The following is a 16,955-nucleotide window of genomic DNA, read 5'->3' as shown; positions in this document are numbered from 1 at the left end:
CATCAACTGATGAATGGATAAAGAAGATGTGGTATATCTATACAACTGTGCACTACTCAGCCAAGAAAAAAAAAAATGAAATTTTACCATTTGCAACAACATGGATGGACTTGGAAGGTATTGGTGCTAAATGAAATAAGTCAGACAGAGAAAGACAAATACTGTTTGATTTCACTTATATGTGGAATCTAAAAAATACAACAAACTAGTGAATATAACAAAAAAGAAGCAGACTCACAGATACAGAGAACAAACTAGTGGTTACAAGTAGGGCGAGGGCAGTGGGGAGGGGCAAGATAGGGGTAGGGGGTTAAAAGATACAAACTATTATGTATAAAATAAGCTACAAGGATACAACACAGGAAATATAGCCAATATTTTATAATAACTGTAAATGGAGTATAACCGTTGAAAATTGTGAGTCACTATATTGTACACCTCTAACTTATATAATATTGTATATCAACTATACTTCAATTAAAAAATAAATAAAAGTAGCCTTTAGTTTTCTTAAGGTAAACTATATTTCCAGATCCTCCTACACCTGAAACATTTTCTTTGACCATGAATACATACTTAATGAGAATCAGAAATGCCAAATTGGACCATTGCATCCAGCAGGAGAACACTTCACTGCCAACCTCAATAACATCATCTGCAGAGGATATAAATATTCCCCTAGAACAACCAAAGAACCCTAATAGCCCATTATGGGTATCTATCTGTATGACTTGGGGAGCTCATTTGACATCTCTTGATGTCACTCTCCTGCTCTATAAAGTGAGATTGTGGTCACCAAAATTCCTCCCAGTTTTAAATTGTATAATTCGACCCACCTATGAATTTACCTAGACCCAGGGTTAGCAAACTACAGTTGGCCGGTCAAATTCAGCTCGCTGCCTATTTTTGCAAATAAAGTTTTATTAACACAGAGTCAAGCCCATTTATACCTATTATCTATGGCTACTTTTGGACTACATTGGCAAAGTTGAGTAATTGGGACAGAGTTGCCACAAAGCCAAAAATAATTACTATCTGCTCTTTTACAGGGTAAGTTTGCCAACTCCTGGTCTAGACCATTAGAAACTGAGGTAGTCTGAGTCAGACGATGGGAAACCAGATATTCTGTAGGGAACACACAGGAGTGCATCCATAGGCTGGGAATCTATTTATGTTTTGAGTCTGTGCCATCTCTTGGGATGGCACAGCAGGCAGCAAACTTATGGAACGTGTTAAGTAGAACTTTCTCGTTGTTGTCCTCAAACCGCTGCTTCTGGGCTTCAGTGAGTGTGCCCTTGGCAGGCTCACCTATCTCCTCCTGCTTCGTTCCCTCTGCTACCCACTGATTCCCATCACATCCCTGATCACCCTTCCTCTTTCCAAACTTCACTGGTTTTTTTTAAGTCTGTCCTCAAACAGAAGGCTCTCCTTCCCCTTGAGCATTTCCATTGCACTTCTCTGGACCATGTCTAGGTTCATTATGTCTCCCATAAGCCTTGCGGGCTTATGACCAAAACGACACTCTTTCAGGAGCAAACCTTGGCGTCAAGCAAGGAGAGAAGTTTGGGCCATGGGGCTCAGGGGTGGGGGGCCAAGCTCTGTGGCTGGACCTGGATTGGAATCCTGACTCCCAAACCTCCCAGTTATGGGGTCTTCATCAGTAACTGCCAGGCTGCCTCCAGAATCTCTAAGGTGGTTGTAGTCATGGGCTGATGAGACACGGGACTCAGAGAAGAACCTGCAAGAATGCACACCTGAGATGGAGAGTTGGCTGAAGATGCTGTGCGGATTCCCCTCCTCAGAGAAGTCGGCTGTGATTTCAACTGTATATTTGTACATGTTATGTGTGTGTATATAGATATACAGTTGAAATCATAACTGACTTATCTGAAGATAAGAATCTCTCTCTCTCTCTATATATATATATGTATATACATACATCCATATATATATATACACACATACATACATATATGTATGAACATTTATATAGTTGTATTGATATTAAGTGTGTATATACATACAGTTGTATAATATATAATACAATATATATATTACCATATATATACATATTTACTTACATATATTTGTACCATATTTTTTAAACTAACAAAATGTTTCCAAGCTGAGCACACTAGGCTCCTTGCAGGCACTCAGCCTCACCCATCTTTCTGCACATCCAGGGGCCAGCGTGGCACATGTGACATATCAGACTGCCTTGGTGAAGGGACCCCAAAGGCCACAATGCGGCCCAGAAAAATAAATTCCAATAGAATTTAAAGCTATAAATGAGGAGCTATAATTGCTCCATAAATACTTGGGAATTCATGTTTTAAGTGGAACGGCTCTCAGAACCTGAGTGTAAAAAGTTATTTAGCCAACCTTGATTGAACACCGACTACGAGCCAAATCCCTTCAAATAGGACATGTTCTTTGCACCGCTAAGTATTGGTTTACAACTCATTAGCCATTTGACAGGGCAGCTGGGAGCGCAGGGGTGGAAGAGAAATGTAACCCTGGAGGGTCCCGAGCCATTGTCACCTGGAGATAATGCATCTCTGTGATGTGAAGGAAAGCCCGTGAGAACCCATTTCCAGTCACAAGCACTTAGTGGATACCCAGACATTTAGGAAATACAGAATACCTCAACTCTTCGGGTCTCTGACCTTGGTGCCCTGCATCCTGTGAATACAGTTGGACAGATTTTCCTCTGAACTGCTTACCTTGCAAGTGGCTCATTTGTCCCTTCCCTGCTAGGCCACAACAGCAGAGACTGGCCTCAAGAGGCCCTTGTCCCTAACCTCAGAGTCGACCATCTCAAACACTGACAGCCAGAGGAAGATTACCTGAGAGCTGAGAGGAACCCAGACCATCTCCCGCCTCACCTGGATTTGCCCTGGGTAAATCTGAGTGTTTCAAAAAAGCAAAAGAGTTTCCAAAGGCCTCCGCTCGAGGCTCCCATTACCCCCGAGCAGACCGCTATCTCTAATCAGGATCATGCATTAATGACAGAGACAAGTCCTCAGGAAGATGAAAGGCCTTGTATAATTAAAAAGATAAGAGCGGTCCTGGGAGAAGGAAATTGGGATTCAATTAACACGAGCGCTCTGCCCCTACCCTCCCCCGCTATCAAATGTTCCACTGAGAAGTGCCCTCTCTGCTGCCCGAGAGTGAAAGGCTGAAGGGCTCTTATTTATGGCCTGCTTGGAGTGGGGCCTGGGGCCTTCCTCGGCTGGGGAGTTTGTTTACTTAGAGCTCAAGAGGGGAGGGGAAGAGCAACACGAATCCTGAAAAAGGAGGTAACAAGCTGCTTTTGACTCCTTTTCTTTCCTCGTCTCAGCTCCTCTGATCTTCTTGACAGGGGAAGAAAAATACTCAATAGAAGGTCTATTTCCTTCCTCCTTCAGCCTGAGGCTGACACAACAGGCTAAGGGTCACTGCTGAGAAAGCTCTGCGGGGTTATTTGTGTTGGGAAACCAGGCCACTTCCCCCTTTCCGTCTTTCTCAGGTTTCCGTGGAGGCAGAGGGAAGATAAGGTTGGAGACGCAGCTGCTCGAAGGGTCTGTGGGACTGGACATGTGGGGAGACCGGCCTCGGGGAACCCTACTTCTGGGCATCCTCTGAAGAGTTCTAAAGCCAGGAGTGGAGTTCACTGGGGTCTGTGGTCTAAGCCGGGATTGACAGGGTGGGGACAGCTTAGGGTGCTCCAGCACCCTAAGAGCAGCAGCTGACACCAGGTCTGTGGGAGTTGGTCCCAAGGTGCCTTTACTTGCAATTCTTTTACTTCGCAGCCAACTTAGCGGTAAAGGCAGACCTGGGCCCCAGGACCTTACAGAAATATTAGAACATGGCGGTCCACTTGGATGGATGGGCTATGTTTTGAAAACTCTGCTTTGGCTGAAGGTTGGTGAAGCTTCTTTCTGCCTCTCTTTTCAAGGGGCTCATGGAACCCTCCCCACTAGAAGGCATCTCCCAGTCACCCTGCAGGGCCCTCGAGCCTATGTGTCACCAGGCCAATGGGGTCCATGAAGCTAAGGAGGATGGCTTTGAGGAAACCAACCCAGGACATCTGGGACCGAGAAGATAGAGAATAGTAGAACAGCTGGAAGGAGTGGAGAAATTTGCAGACAAAGCAGAATAATCAGGATATTAGATCTTGTTCTCTGCCCGGTTAATCATCTGGAAGCTCTATTCAAGGTTGTACATTAACCTCACTTGATACACTACAGACACCTCAAGTTCAAGACATGTAAAGCCAGCCTCCACATTTTAACCATCCAATATCTTTTCCTCCCATGTTCCCTATTTCAGCGAATGACTCAATTAGGACTTTCTAAGCCTCAGTTGTTCAATCTACAAAATGGAAGAAACAACGCCGGCTCTGTCTCCTTCAGAGTCGACAGTATCAAGTAGAGAGCCCAGAAACAAACACACTTTGGAAAATGTAAAATGCAAGGCAGATTGCCAAAGCTGGAGACCTTGACTCTCTTCTCCCTCAGTGTCCACATTGGTCACCTCCTTACTGACTCTCAAAGAAGGGGCTCCGTGTCACATGAAATGAGGATGCAACCGCACTCTGGGAACTGCAGTGGGCTGCACCTGTGAGCGGGTGACAAACCAGTGCAACCCAGCTCCAGAGAACTCCCTCAGGTGCAATGCACATCCATTTCTGCAGAACCTTATTAAAGACTGAAACTGAATTTTTAGTGTGGAACAAGGGGTTGACAATGTAGCAGGAATTCTAAGCTAGATGGGAGAGGAGAACGGTTGCATAACGGATTTGAAGGAGAGCTATTTGGACCAAGTTATAATGTGAAGACCTTAGAGACAATCAGCCATATTCTCTTTATTTTTCAGGCAAACCGTGTGAACTGAGAGAGGGTGTGGATGTCAGCCTCCAAGATGGTCTCCTGGAATTCATGCCGTTGTGAAGTGCCCTCCCAGGCTGATGGGGGCTGGCCTGTATAACCATTAGGATATTGAGGAAATCACAACTTGTGACTTCTGAACCTAGCTCACAAAGCACATTGTGACTTCTGCCCTGGATCACTCACTCTGGGAAGCCAGCTGCCAGGTCATGAGGACACCCAAGGAGTCTTTTGGAGAAGCCCACGTGCTGAGGAATTGCAGCATCCTTCCAACATCCACATGAGCAAACCATCTTGGAAACAGATTCTCCAGCCCCAGTCAAGCCTTCAGATGAGTGCAGCCCTAGACAATGTCTCTAGAGACTGTGAACCAGAACTTCCCAGTTTTGCCACTCCCAGATTCCTGACCCACGAAAATGTGAGATAACAAATGTTTGTTATTTGAATTCACTAAGTTGTGGGGTATCTATACAGCAATAGATAACTAATACAGAGAGTGTATGTTACCTACTTATGTTCTATATTTTCACAATGTATCCAGGTCATTATCTCATTTTATTCTTATACTTACTTGTTCTCTCAAAAGTAGAGAAGCTGAGGCTTGGAGAAGTTAAGTAGCCTTTCCAAGTTTACATTATGCATAGTGGCAGAAACAGGTAAAGAAGCCAAGCATTGCAACTTGTTTTCTCTTTGCACACAATCCAGCTTCTGAAATCACATTATGTAGGCATCTGAATCCTTTGTCATTGTCTAGGGCCTGCTCTGTTTTCCAAGAACTGCTTGCTGCATGCTCTAGGGCACAGGTGGATTAAGGAGTCACCTCAACTTTAGCACAACCTGCTAAACTAGCCTGAGTATTCCCAGCCATCATCTGACAAGCCTCAACTGAGTGCCTGCGTATGACAAGTGTCAAAGAAGCCACATCTACGGATGCATTTCCTAGAGGCACAGTTCAATAGAGAGCCAGGGGGTGAAATAAAAGAGAAAAGAAAAAATAAGAAAGCTATAACATTTGAGCTTGAAATGTCACAGGGAGCCAAGGAAGTTGTCTGATGGATTGCCCTGTCATCTCCAAGCCAAAAGAAAAAAAATTTCAGATCCATCAATGTGTTCCTGCCCTTTTAATCCAAACAATATTTTACAGCATCAGAATGCAAAGATATTATGTTCTTAGACATCCAGCAATGTGTGAGGATTGCCGAGCACTTCACCAGAAAACAGCAAGTGAGAACCACAGGTTGTTCTAATGTCTGCACATCTTCTTGACCCATGTTATATGTAAAAATATACTATAACATACACGAGAGCCTACATGGTGCTGTATGTTCATTCATTCATTTATTCACTCACTCATTCATGGGGAGCCCACTGTCCACGTGACTCTGCCCAAGACAATGAACATGAAGGACACCTGCGTACCTATGCTCCAGCTGCCCAGGTCAGGGACATCTCCTGCCTGCCCTGGACCTGCTCCTCCCTCTGGCTGGCTTCCTGGTCAGTAGGCATGCTCTCCACTGTCTTCTCCTCAGGCTTTTCCCCTACGCTTCTACCATCTGCCCCTTGGATCAAATGTTTGGCTTCTGGGCTCAGGTAATATGGGAACATAGCTTTATTTGCAGGGTAGGTTGAAAAACGCCTAACTTGATATGAAAAGATGACTGGCAGCATGAGGTATATGCTGAAGCTTTGAGAAGGACAAACACTATAGTACTGGCTTCGTAGCAAAGGCTTCCAAGTGAGGTGCAATTTGATGGGGTATTTGCCAGTCCTGAAACAAGTCCTGCCTTCCCTCATCCCCAGGTCTTAAGTCACACTGCTTCTGCCTCCTCCAAGCAATCCTTCCTGATCCCCTCAGTCAGTGTGATCTTCCCCTTTCTCATCATGTTTTGTTCCTCTATCTCAGTGATCTGCTTTGTATTTTAATTACCCATGTGTGCACCTACCTTTCCCACTAGATTGTGAGTCATCAGTGGGCATGATTGTATCTATATCCCTATACAATAACTAGCACAGCGAATAATAAATCTTTGTTACAATGACTATCATTATCTACTCCCATTTGACAGATGATGAAATGAAGGCCAGAGAAATGAAATAGATTTCTCAGGATCATACAGAGAAGAAGTGGTAGAACTGGGATTTGAACCCATGTCATCTGACTGCAGAGCCTGTGCTATTAATATCTTCACAAGACTGGAAGGCATTGCTTGCTAGTGATTCCGTATCTACCCGTCTTCAACTTCTCTGTTTTCTGTGGGAAACCAAGTCAGTAGACAAAAACTCTTTTCTACATCCTTTCAAATGTTTCAGTGTTTCCGCTGAATTTTCTCTTTTGAGGTTTAAATATCCCTTCTCTCAAGTGTTCCATAAGGTGAGTTGTTTCTAGCTCCCTCACCATCTTGGTCACCCTGCTGAATAAATTTGAGTTTGTAATAATTCTCATAGAAGATGATACTAGAAGTAAACACCATATTGCACATGTGGTTAAACCAGCATGGAGTAAAACGAGATGATGATTCCCTGTTTGAGGTGGAGCAGAAGACAGACACCTGGGCTTAAGGAAAAGCCACTTATAAGGGGACAAGGGTGATACTGAGTCAGAAAAGGAGACAGGAAACCATGAAGTGGTAAAGCGTTCGGGAGGCTACAAGAAGGGTACATTCTAGTAAAAGTTTAAAGTGCTATGAAAACGAAGAGAAGAAGGAGTCTAAAGATGCAGGAAGATGGCTTGCAATGTGAGATTTTTGCAGAGGGGTTAAGGATAATAAGAACAGAAAAGATGGACAAATCTGCTGGCTTGGGGAGAGCAGTTGGGAAAAAAATGCAGGAGTCATGGAAAGAGCAGGCAATGAGCAGTGTGACTTCATGTTACAAAAGGAAAGGGAGGAAAACAGTGACCGGTGGGAGCAGGGGCAGGCAACAGGGTCACATAAAACATTATTTACTTGCCGTGGAGGTGGGAAGAGGGGTGTTTTTCAGTAGAGAGGATGAAGAGGGGAAGATTGAATTTGCTGGAACCAGGGTAAGATGAAGGGAGCAGGCAAGATGAAAGGGGAAAAGAACAATTTGCTAGTAGAGATAGAAATATTGGAAGGTCTGAAGGTGCAAAGAAGGGGGGTCTGGTAGGAACCCTCACTTCGTGCTTTGTGGGGTGCAAAACGTATCCATGTTTATTATCTCAATGAATTTTTACACCAATCCTGAGAGGGAGGTATTACTATGTCTGGTTCACATGTAAGACAATGGAGGTTCTTAAAAGGTAAGTGACTTTCCCAAGGTCCAAGATTTTCTGACTTCTAAGCCCTTTTTCTGACCCTATGACTGCAGTCTATTGCTCTGTGTACCAGGGTGTTCAGTAAGGCATGAATCAAGGCCATGTTCTAAAAGGGAAGCAACAGAAGTGGGTTGCTGAGTAGTGTTAGAGGCTAAGGAGAGCTGAGAAGATTGAGCACACAATTGCAGAAAAGGGGTCAATGAGAAATGAATAGGAAGTTTGCCTGAAAGCACCAAGAGCATCAAGGTAGTCAGCCTAAGTTTGCACTGGTCCACAGGAGCCCAGCTCCAGTCTTCTCCTGTTTCCTGAGAAAAAATAATCCATCCATTGATTCCTCTGAGCTTAACGAGTACCACTGTGCCAAAGAACCAGTAGGCTACTCAGGGAAGGAGTTTTATGTGGCCAGAGACAGGGTAGATGGCACAAGATATACATGAATCATGACAGTGCCCATATATGGCAGAATGTGACCAAAGAGTGAAGAGTCTTCTTGGACACCCATAGGAAATGGAGGCAATTCCATGGGAGTGGGTAGACTGAGAAGGTTCCTGTGGAGGGTTAAACCCAAACTTTTACACATGCTCAAGCATGGTGGTGAAAGTAGCTACAGAAACTGAGAAACCTTGGTGTTAATGAATGTAGGTCAAGTCAAGTCCTGTTACTAGAAGGGCTGGAAAACGCCTCCAGAAGGCCTGGAAAGGGATTGGAATTATTTCGGTGGAGAATACTTTTCCTCAAGAAGGAGAATTATAAAGCATCAGAAATTACTTAAAGTTGATACTAAAGATTCACTAACAGCCACTAAGGAGAGCCTCAGAAACTTGGAATTCTCTTAGGCAACTGCTAAACTCTCTTCCCTCCCAGAATGCTACTCTCAAAGTGCTGCCAGGGTAGGACTCCAGGGGCCAGGAGACCTAGGCTACATCCTTTTTTTGGTTTTTTTTTTCTGCCCAGTTCTCTATATCCATCTTCAACAAGTGATTCTGGGAAGAGCCCAGTACTGTGGGCAGAAAGTAGGAGGGCAGGCTTGCTGGGGCAGGAGCCCCACAGACGAGGCGAAGTGGCCACACGGAGTCACAGGCCAGGTCCAGCTTCTTCTGTGTCGCTGCCAGCTTGACCTGCAGCCTCTTCCTTCTCCAGTCCAGGTAGCGCCTCTGCAGCCAGCTCACCTGCCAGGCTAGGAGCACTCCAGAGGTGAAGGTCACCAACACAGACAGCTGCAGCAGCCTCTCGAGCACGTCCACCATCGGCTGCCAGGCATGCAGTGCCCAGACACATCCTTGAGGTTACTAAAGCCTGGCCAGGGTCTCCTGGTGCCATCTTGTCATGTGCACAGGTATCTAACCAATCTCACCCTTGTCCCCCAATCAATATACCCCTGGAGGATCTTGGCCCTCGCTAGAACTTTACAGTAAATGCATGAGGGGGAATCCATTAGAAAATATTTCTGTGTAAAACAAACAAACAAACAAACTTTAAAAGCTGCTCTCATTTTTGAGAGTGGAGAGAGTTTGTAAGTTGCCAAGAAGAATGCCCACCCCCAGTTCTGCTGCAACTCTGGGCTCAGTTATTAACAACGCTTTCTGAACCCCAAATTGAACTGTGCGATCTCATCTACAATTGTATCTATGAGGATGATGGGACAACGTGTTTGAAACTGGTTCAGCACATACAGGTAGAGTCACCATTGTGTAGTAATAAGAGTTCCAATTGGCCAACCTGAGTCTGAGTTCTGGGAACCTCACTTGCTCTGTGAACTTGAGCAAGTCTCAGACTCCCAGAGTCAACTTCCAACCTCAGAGCGCCTCGTGGTGTTACAAGAATAAAACAGACCAATCTGCTAAAATGGCCAAATGATATATTATTGTTATTATGTTGCCAATAAATAGTAAGAAAGTCTTTAAGTTAGACTCCAGAGCCTAGAGTTTAAACATTTGATGATGACTTGACTATCGCTGCATGACATTTTTCCTCATCTGCCATTCTCAGCTCAGTAACACATAGCAAGTCTCCTTCTGCCAGGTATCCTCAATCATTTTTAGCAGCGAAACTTCACAACCTCATGCCCTCTATAATGAGTCTGGAACTAAATCAGGAGGTTTGAGGAAGAGTGCTTCGTGAACTAAAACTGATAATTCATTTGGGAGACTACGTCTTATTTTCACGTAGGGTACTTCCAAGATTTGACTCACTTTGGACTGGAGCTATTAGAAAATATCCATATGGCCTTAGTTTGGGAGTGCTACCAAAGCACATCCTCTGGGACCATTCTGATGCCAGGCACTTTCACATCCTTTAAAATACACAGTTTAATCCAATCCTCAATGAAACTTCTAGGGTTGAAATAAGTATTCCCATTTAACAGACAAGGAGGCTGAGGCTCAGAAAAAATTAAGAATGTACCCAAAGTCATACAAATAACTATCAGGGCTGGAATTTTAACTCTTTTCTTCAAGTCCCATATTCTTTTCACTATACCACCCTTGTAAAGAAAAGTCTCAGTGAACCAAATGAATTATTTGGGGCTCCTTCTCATAGTATATTGACTCAAGAGCTTCACTGAGTCTTCTAGTCCATCAGCAGGGCTGAGATAGACAAAGTATCCAGCGAAATAGACTACAGAACCCAGAGACAGGCCTGCATGTGGACGGACACCACTTCATATAGAACACAACTGGTGTTGCAGATCAACAAAGAGAGAATAGACAGCTCAACAAATCTTGCTGGGACAACTGGTAAACCATAAAGAAAAACTAAATTTTAATCTACTTCACAGCATATATAAAATCAATTTAAGATAACTTAATATCTGTGGAGAGTAAAATTTAAAGCTTCAGAAGAAACTGTGGGGGAATATCTTTATGACCTCAGGAGATGAAATACTTTTATCTGAAAACACAATATAAAAAATAAAGCTCATAAAGATTGTTAACTTTGACTAAGTTGAAATTAAGAACGTGGGTTCATCAAAATACACTATAAAGAAAATAAAAAGACAAGCCACAAAACTGGGAGAAAATATTTGCAACACATAATCAACAACAGATTTTCAGAACAGAACTTTTGCAAATCAGTGAGGAAAAGACAAACAATCTGACAAAAACAGTCAAAAGAAATCATGAATAATCATTTTACAGAAGAGGAAACGCAAGTCGCCAATAAACATACAAAACTTCACTCAACCTCACTGGTAATCAGGAAAATTAAAATTCAAACAACAATGAGAAGCAATTTTGCACCCCAAAATTTAAAAGTCTGATAATACCAAGTGTTGGTGGAAAAAGTGAAGCAAGCAAACTCTTATTACTCGTGGGAGTGTACCCTGATACAGCCACATCGGAAAAAAATTCAGCATCATCCATTACATTGGAAGATATGCATTCCCTGTGACCTTGAAGTTGTACTCTTGGCTATATACCACAAAAAGCACTTGGCCCTTGCAACAAGAGACAGTGAAAAGAATGTCCATGGCAGCGTTACTGTAATAGAAAAATATACTGGAAACACATCAGCCAAGCAAATGTTCATTAACAGGAAGATGGATGAATACCTTTTGACATAGTCCTGCACTGCAATAGCATACAGCCATGAAAAGAAAGTACAGATGCCAACATCAACACACAGGAACCTCACAAACGTCTACTGAACAAAATGAGAACGAACTCAGCTGCACAAGAATATACATATTGCATCATACCACTTATATAAAATTCAAAAATATGAAATATTAAGCAATCTATTGTTTGGAAGACATAGATTCAGGGCCAACTACAAAGAAAAGTAAAAGGAATAATGAACCCAGAATTTAAGATACTGGTCACCCCTGCTGGGAGAAAGGGGTCTGGGGTCTCCAATGGTTCCACAGGTGATGTTCTAACTCTCAAGCTGTGTGATGTTTATATTGGTGTTCATTATGCAAGTCTTTCCACCTTATATATTCTATACAGGCTGTATTGTGAATATGAGTTTGGTGAAGGACCCAGACAAGGAATATTAATATTTATAATTCAGATTGGGCAACCATCTAGTGTTCTGGACACACCTCAACCCAGTACCAACACTAAGTTCTTCTTATTGAAGTCTATACAGCCAGCGCCTGGCACATAGATCATTACAGATGCATAATGATAACTTTATAAGGGAATAAACGGTAGAGCATTGATTAGATGGATGGGTGGGTGGACAGACGGAAGACGGAATGAAGTGGCCAGCTCAGGGCCTAAATAACATGAAGGTATTTAATAGAAGCTCAAGGGCAAATGGGAGAAAGAAGCAAGAAGCTAAATAAGACTTGAGAACTGCAACGAGAACTTTCTTTCTCTCACCTCTTGAATGCACGCAATAAGATAAAATTAGAATCATCTAATTTAACATAAGCCTAATTGAATCCCTCTTTATTAAATGGAAAGAAGACTGACTGTTAATTCTACACAGTCCTCTCGCCACTACCCCACCCTCGCTAGTCGGCTTGGAGAATTGCCTTTTCTTTCTCAACTCACTCGCGCTTTGCCCTGACCCCTGTTCAGTCTTTCAAACGCACTTTGATTATGGACATTCTTTACTAATTTGCAAGCGTGATGCCCTTCTGGGCCCTTCTAGGCTGTAGGCTTGATGAAGGGAAGTGTGTCCTATTCATCTGTTAATCCTGCACCTATTACAGCACTTGACAGATCACATGTTGGACACATACTTCTTTTGAAATGAACAGATCCTGATATGCGTTAAAAGCAGTGAATCTAAGTCAATGACTCCAAAACTCAAGTATTAATAGATTAGCAGAGTAGGGATCTCAAAATCAGAAGGAAGGGTAAAAATACAAAGTAGACTCCAGGCTGATTATGGCTAGGATGTAAAAAAGCAATTTAAACCAAGCTCTGAAATCTTGCTGAGTCTTCTACAAGCCAAGCAAATCTGATGCACATAATACACCTAGCCTGGGCCACACACAGCCCAGGGGATAAAGTGGCTCCATAAAGTTTGGGCTGAGATATCTTTAGAAGGTTGAATAAAAGCCAGCTTTGTGAAAATACAGCATTTGAAATGAAAATTCTTTCGGGTATTGATCCCTGGAAAACACATTAGGGTGCCCTGGAAAAAAAAAAAGAGGCAGGTGACAAGGCCAGGAAGATGTGTAGAAATACAGCGAGGTGAGTGAGGCGGGTGGAAAGTCATGCACAGAGAAGTGTGAACCTTGGATGGAATTAATCACACCTCTAACTGCTCAGGCCACTGTCTGTATTGATCCTATAGTAATTCTGGTGCAGTAGCCAAAACTCAGCTGAAATTCTTCTAGCAGACACTGCTGGAAACTCCTCTTTGAAAAATCTATCCTAGTTGCTTTATTTTGTTTATACACTAAATGCTTCTTTGCATCCAAATGTAAAGGCAGAACTCGAGGAAGAGATAGGTTAGAACTCATAATTGGATCTGATGATTACTTCCTTCTTCCTTTCGGGACTATTTTCAAATATTGGTAGCTTAGCCTGATTGGTGAAAGGTGTTGTTGTTCAGATACTGTATGACATGCCTCACAACAGCAAACAGGGCTGTTACAACTTGTTGACCAGTTGACTACTCACTACGTGCAGGCACTATCTTAATCCGTGAATGTACATTATCCTTGTAACAGTCATAATAGTGCCCTCAGGTCGGGATTATTACCCCATTTTCTATATGAGAAAACTGAGTCTTGAGAGATAAAGTAGACTGAGCAGCAGTTTGTCTCCAGGGCCATCTAATTTAATCTCCTTCCAGCTGATATTCATAAAAAGACATCTCTAAGGAACACTGGGCTCTCTACAAGTATTGTCAGATATTTCTACCCATTTTTAGGGCAAAAAACAACCACCACTAAATCATGGGAAACTTGTGGGCAGGAATCAGCACAGAACTGGGTATCATGAAACTCAATACATCTACTGACTGAATTTTGTTTGGAGACCGCGTGGAGCATCAGGGCTTTGAGAATGTCAGCCGATGAGAACTTCCCATTGTCAGTGGTCCTTCTTCTTTCCTTTTCCTCTTTTCTCCCTTCTTCCCTTTTCCTTCCTTTCTCTCCTGCCTGCCTTCCATTAAATGAGTATTTTCAAGCACCTACTACGTATAAGCTTTGCACTTGAGGTGGGATACAGAGACAAAGTAACATGGACCTCGCACTCGGGTACCTTGAAGAATAGACATGGGAACACACCACAGCACAATGAGAGAGAGGCTACACAAACTCCAGAGGCAGAGTCAGGTTCATCTCCTTCTCTTCGTGTTCAACCAGTAGAGTACAGGGCCATGCTTCCAAATGGGAGAAGACCTGGCATGTGAGGGCAGGTCTGCAAATGAACCAAACCACACATTACGTACAGGAAGGACAGTGCAATCACATGAAGGAAGAGCCATCTGCCAGGGATGGAGGGAAAGAGGGGACAGGAGAGAGAAATAATTTTCCTGAGCCCTACGAAGAGGGGAAATCAGCAAAATTCCTTCCTGACCAGTCACACACTCACTCCCACTCTCAACCTTTCCGTCTCCCAAGGAGGACTTTGGCTTCTCTCCATACTTAATCTTGTAAATAAGAATGGGGAATGTAAATTTCATCAACTCGGAAGAGCAGGACAGAGCTGGAGCCCACGTGGCAAGTGGAGGGGGAAGGTCAATTCCAATATTTATTTTTTATTATTATTATTATTTCGAGGACAGGGAGAAAAGGCAGAAATATTTCCAAAATGTCAACACTATTAAGGAAATCGGAACACCTTAATCCATTTAAATGTCAGCTAGAACCAGGCGTGGGTTTTCAGGAGGGGAGAATGAGAAAGTAAGGAGGGGCAGAGGGAATTAATGCCAGATTCCACATAATCTATCAAAGTTTCTTTCTTTTCTTAATATATTAAATATTAAATGCTTCTTTGCATCCGAGTGAGAGAGGAGAGAGAAAGGGACCAGTGTGGAACTCATAAATGCCTAGATAATTGGTTTTGAGGGTTTTTTTCTTCTTTCTTTCTTTCTTCTTGGCGGATTCTCAATTTCCCTATAAAAGAGAAAATTCATTTCCAGCCGCTAATGTAATGTCAGCGTGCTGTTTACTAAGCATGGATGATGTATAGGGGGACACTACTTTCAGAGGACTACTTAATGATGCATAGAATTAAATCCTGAACTCCTCAGCTGAGCCTCCTCCCTCCCTCCTGGTTCCCAGGCTCCCAGTGCATCCTGGGAGAAGCAGGATTGGCCTAACCTGCCTCCCTGGTCGCTAGAATTCTGGGGTCTCTGCCGGGGAAGCTTGAAAATAGCCCCTTAGCCTCAGCAGACACATTTGCCCCTGGCATAGCCTGGGATGACCTCCTGGGCAGAAAGAAACTGATGGACAAGGGGAAATATGGCTGCTCAGTGCTGGGGAGACAGAAGAAGGGCGTTAATGGGAGGCACTGGTTGGGGGGTGAGGGGGATGTGGGGCATGGGAGGGCAGAGGGCAGGGTGAAGTTGGAGAGCCTTGGGAGGGAGAGGGCTGACCAGGAAGAGCTGGAGGTGGAGCTTCTCTGAGCTCACCCTCTGCCCTCTGGAAACTGCAGCATTCGGATGTCTAGGAAAATAGATGTGGGCAGTTCAGCTGCATCCCTGGGGGCCTACGAGGCGATCATTGCCAGAGCAGCACCTTAGTTCTTCTCCTGCACCAGAAGCTCATGTTGCTTTCACAGCGGGGCTGGGCAGCCTGAGGGGCGGCACCCCACAGTGGGACAACCCAGCTTCCTTCCCTGTGGAAGTGACCCAGCCATGCCACCTAAGAAACGCTGGTGGGCCGGCATGGCCACCTGGAAACTGGGAGAGAAGGTAGGAAGGTAGACAAAGGGGCTGGTGGTGAGCTGAGGGTAGTTGGGGAAATGCACGTCTAAGTGTGACGGTGTGAGGAGGGGGTAATCACCCAGTCCGTTCTGCATCTCCTCCAGGGCTGCTCTGGCCCCCTCCATCCTACTGAGGCTGGTCCCCCTTCTCCCCCTGGGTAAGACGGGTGGCCTCATTTTCTTTGTCCTCCTGGGCATTTGATGTCACTGACCACTTCTTCTTTCTGGAAGCCCTCTACTCCTCTGGCATCCTTGACACTGCTCTACTTCTGACAGCTCATTGCCTGTATCCCTCGTGTGTGTCTTTTTTCTCTCCCGTCTACACACCGTAGACTTTCTATGGGCACTTTCTTGGGAGCTCACTCCTTCTCCGTGTGTTTTCACTCCCTATACAGGTTCCTGCCTTTCATGACTCCAAACTGCTATCTCTAGTCTGACCACACTCCTGGGCTCCCAGGACACATTGGCAACCACTTCTAAGCACCTCAGTATAAGTGCCCAGCTCTTGGGGCACATTCAGTTTCATCGCTACAGTCAGCTGCCCTTCCCCCACCCCATTTCTGCCCATGCATATGCCATTCTTCCAAGCTCTCAGATCAGAAAACTTAGAGTCATCATTGTCTCGTCTCTCATTTATCAGTTTTGAAATGTCCCCTGGCTTCACTCTTTCCTATTCATCCCCTGACCCAGCATCACCCTGATCTAGCTCTTATGCCTGGACTCCTGCCAAGGTCCCCCAGGTTTTACCTGCCCCCAACCCTGAACTCTGAGGCCAGACTCATCTTCACAAAACAACATTTCCACTAAGTCATTTGACAGAGGCTGATCACCACCTACTCAACTGTGTCCAGACTACACAGCACCGAGCAGACCCCACCTGAAAGAAGAATCAGCCCTGGGGGAACAGCACCATGTACCAGCCAAAACTGGGAGGAGACCCCAGGCTCCAGCCGCCCTATGGAAGAGTGATTGAAGAAACTG

At 44.2% G+C, this 16,955-nt stretch overlaps 1 pseudogene across 1 annotated transcript; it reads right to left on the bottom strand.

The window, feature by feature from the left end:
• Nucleotides 1–561: 561 nt before the first annotated feature.
• LOC309612319 (mitoregulin pseudogene) lies at nucleotides 562–9,605 on the bottom strand (annotated as a pseudogene). Its single transcript has one exon. The product of its transcript is annotated as a mitoregulin pseudogene (transcript).
• Nucleotides 9,606–16,955: the final 7,350 nt, after the last annotated feature.

Source organism: Balaenoptera borealis (genome assembly GCF_965194805.1).
Source record: "Balaenoptera borealis genome assembly, chromosome: 15".
NCBI classification, from domain to species: domain Eukaryota; kingdom Metazoa; phylum Chordata; class Mammalia; order Artiodactyla; family Balaenopteridae; genus Balaenoptera; species Balaenoptera borealis.
The sequence above is the reverse complement of the archived record's forward strand: the minus strand, read 5'-3'. Positions and strand labels throughout refer to the sequence as shown.